A 3,541-nucleotide genomic window follows, 5' to 3' on the forward strand; every position below is an offset into this window, starting at 1 on the left:
GAGGGAGAGGGAGAGGGAGAGAGAGAGAGAGAGAGAGAGAGAGAGGCTGAGAGGCTAATCCACTTTCTACGTGCCCCCTGGATGGAACGTTATAGCACAGTAGCTTAGTTCTTAGCTACAGCTTCCACGTGTGGAAAAAGAAATCTACGACCTGGTTGATTAAATGAGCAAAGGAACCATGGCCACACATAAGCGTAGTAAGCAACAGAGCAGTCATTAGGTAGTTGGAATGTATTACAAGAAAAAAAAACCCTTTCAAGTCCTATGGTCAGTCTACGGCCATACCACCCTGAATGCGCCCGATCTCGTTTGATCTAAGCAGGGTTGGGCCTGGTTAGTACTTGGATGGGAGACCATCTCAGAATACTGGGTGCTGTAGGCCTTTTAAATTAAGACAGGATCTGGAAGCAGTCAGTATAGGTAGGTTCCTTTGTTTTACCTTCTTACAGAGCTGGGGATGGAGCCAGAAGCCTTGTGCGTGTTAGGCAAACGCTCTACCATAGAGCGAGGCCTCCGACCCCTCAATGGGGGAAATTGTAGTCAAATCTTTACTGCTGAACCACATCTCTAGCCCTGACATCTTTTTCTTAACAGTTACTCTTTCCCCAGATATAAAGTTTAAAATTCTTGCTCACGAGTTTGCTTCCATCAAAGCAATAAAAGATAAAAGCATATGATAAAGTTGAGAGTATATATATATATATATATATATATTCTTTTTTCAAGTTTTAAGGCCCATTTTTTAACTGCTCAAATGTTCTGTGGGAAAATTAGCAATTAAAAATTACACAAAGACACGCCTATAGGAGTTTATGTTTTCCTCCTGCCTCAGACTTTGATGTGGTTTAGAATACACTGGACTTTATTTACATTCTTGGTGCTTTGTCCCTCTATTATGGTGAGATTTTTTTTTAAATTAAATATCTCATCAAATATTTTATTTTTTTCTAAAAATGAACTGTAATCAACATGTCGTACAATACAACTCTGAACTTTATTCGTCTTGTCTGAAACAGTGTACCCTTTGACCAATGGCTCTGAAACTTCCACTCAGGTGTGCACAATTTATCTTGATGGCTGACATTTTGGTGCCCTCTCATGTTTGCCTCACCCTGACCCCAGCTCTGTTTTTGAAGATATGATCTATGAGCCGTAGTGGGATGGTTGCAAACAAACAGCTGAGGGGTGCGGGGGTGGGGGAACCGAGGGGGGAATCCAATTACAGAAAAGGTTAATTGTCAAGCTCTTAGGGGACAAAAAAAGTTTTTCAGAGACGTCAGGTAAACCGTCTTGGCTGTATGGCAGAGGTCAGGCGATAAGGTCTTGGCAATTAGAGAAACAGATAGAGACAGGTGGTCATTAATCTTGGGGATCGATGATCAGTAGTGTCCTTTCATATTTTGTGTTGCAGTCACTGACGGAGGTCAGATTGTGGTGGAAGATGGGTGCAGGAGAAGCTTGCAGGTCTGCAGCTCACTCTGTGAGTGACAGAATATTGATGGGATCTGAGGGACCCTAGTCCCTCACATCCCTAGTCAGGATGTCACAGTTACCCAGGGAAAGGATTGAATGGCGGGGGGGGGGTGGACTGAAAATAGACCAGAATACTAATACTACCAAAGACCAACTGGTAAACCAATTAGTTCATTGGAATGACAGGAGTAGGGCTGAGTCAACAGCAGCTGCATCACTGAAGCTACCAAAGCTAGAATCTTGGAGTTTTGTAGCATGGCTTGTAGGCTGGTTAGCAGGTTGAAAACTTTTCCAGGCAGCTTAGCTACCCTGATTATTACCTTAACAGTACTTTTTTTTTTTTAAATAAGAAGCACAGTCAATGTTCTTAAGTGTTGAGGCATCTCAACAGCCCTCTCAGCAGTTCTTAATCCTTATATAACCTCAAGGAGAGGTTATATAAATATAGGACCTCATGAATCTTATAAGTTTTAGGAACTCCCTGAGATTTGTGGGTTGTTTCCTTCCAAAGTCTTAACATGTCTCTTTTAGAATTTCATACATCTTAAGTTTCCAGGGAAATTTCTGCAGTTCCAACAATGGAAAGAATGAGTCAAGTTTTAGTATAGACCTCTGAATTCAGTGAACTTGACAGAATAGTGGCTCAGTCAGTGGTAGGGCTCCTGTCCAATAGTATGTACCTCAAAACCCAGGTTTGTATAGACTATCCCACTAGGCTTGAGTACATTCACTCTAATGTGGTACCTCTGTCAAGCTTCCTCCAGGAAGGCTCTCCTAATGAGCCAAGGCTAAGCTTCAGTCATCTTCCCCTATAAATAAGAAACAAGGGGGAAACAGATTTTCTTAAAAGAATAAACCAGGGAGGCCAGCATTCTGCAGACTCTCATTTCTAGAAGTAGCTTCGTAGATAAAGTTGGAGATAAGTCTTTGTTTATGAGTGTACGTATTTGTGTGTGTGTGTGTGTGTGTGTGTGTGTGCCTGTATGGTGTATGTGGATATATGCAATACCCAAGGTACCTAGAAGAAAAGTATCAGATTCTTTGGAGCTAGAACTACAGATGGTTTTGAGTTGTCTAATATGGATGCCGGGAACCTGACTTAGGTCTTCTGTAAGGATACTAAGGGTTCTTAACCACTGAGCCATCTCTTCAGCCCCAAACCATTTTCTGAGTGAGTGCCAGACCAGCCTATGCTGCCAAAAGGTTCTGTTAGTATTAGTAGGGCTAATTGCAATTAGCAGCGTTACACAATAGTTAAGAAAACACAAGACAAAATACCCTGAGCCATCCAGGTGGTGAAGCCACTGTAACAAAAGGATGGATTAACAAGGGAAGAATACTGACATGTTTTTGATATAAAAGTTTCATGTTACAAGAGCTTTCAAATGGAATTGGAGACCTAAAGACACAGGAAAGCTTAAAGTAGGTATAATTAAGTAGATAGCCACAGAGACACATGATGTTTTAATTACATTTTTATTTATTTCATATGTTTGTGAGTTGAGGGGGGTGTGTGACACGGCATGTGAAGGTCACAGGACAACTTTTGGGACTCTGTTCTACCAAATGGGTCCCAGGGGTCAAACTCAGGTATTTGGCCTTGGCGGCAAGCACCTTTACCTGCTGAGCCATCTCACTGGTCCTAGCTGTTTTGTTTTGTCTTTATTTTTTAATGATCTAGTGGGCATCGTGGTACACGGTCATAATCTTATCTCTCAGGAAGCCTCAAAATAAAGAGGCTCGGAAACAAACCAACAGAAGCATGATGCAATAGTCCCAAACTAGAGGCCTGTCACAAGGCCTGCCTGTTCAGTGTTCTCTGTGCCTAGCTTCAGAGATAAGTGTGAGTCTCGTGATCTGCTCCATGGGAAAAGGATTAAGAGAAAAATGAGAAAGGCCTCCAACTTGTAGTTTTCTAAATGTTTCAAAATACAGTTTATAGCATATGAGGGTGTCACATCTCAGGCTGTATGTGGGCTTAATGATATTACCTTGCTAGTTGGTCTGATTCTCATTCTCTCTCTCTCTCTCTCTCTCTCTCTCTCTCTCTCTCTCTCTCTCTCTCTCT

General features: G+C 41.9%; 1 pseudogene; it reads left to right on the forward strand.

The window, feature by feature from the left end:
* Positions 1-271: 271 nt before the first annotated feature.
* LOC114631293 lies at positions 272-382 on the forward strand (annotated as a pseudogene).
* Positions 383-3,541: the final 3,159 nt, after the last annotated feature.

Source organism: Grammomys surdaster, unplaced genomic scaffold (assembly GCF_004785775.1).
Source record: "Grammomys surdaster isolate TR1022 unplaced genomic scaffold, NIH_TR_1.0 355, whole genome shotgun sequence".
NCBI classification, from domain to species: Eukaryota; Metazoa; Chordata; class Mammalia; order Rodentia; family Muridae; genus Grammomys; species Grammomys surdaster.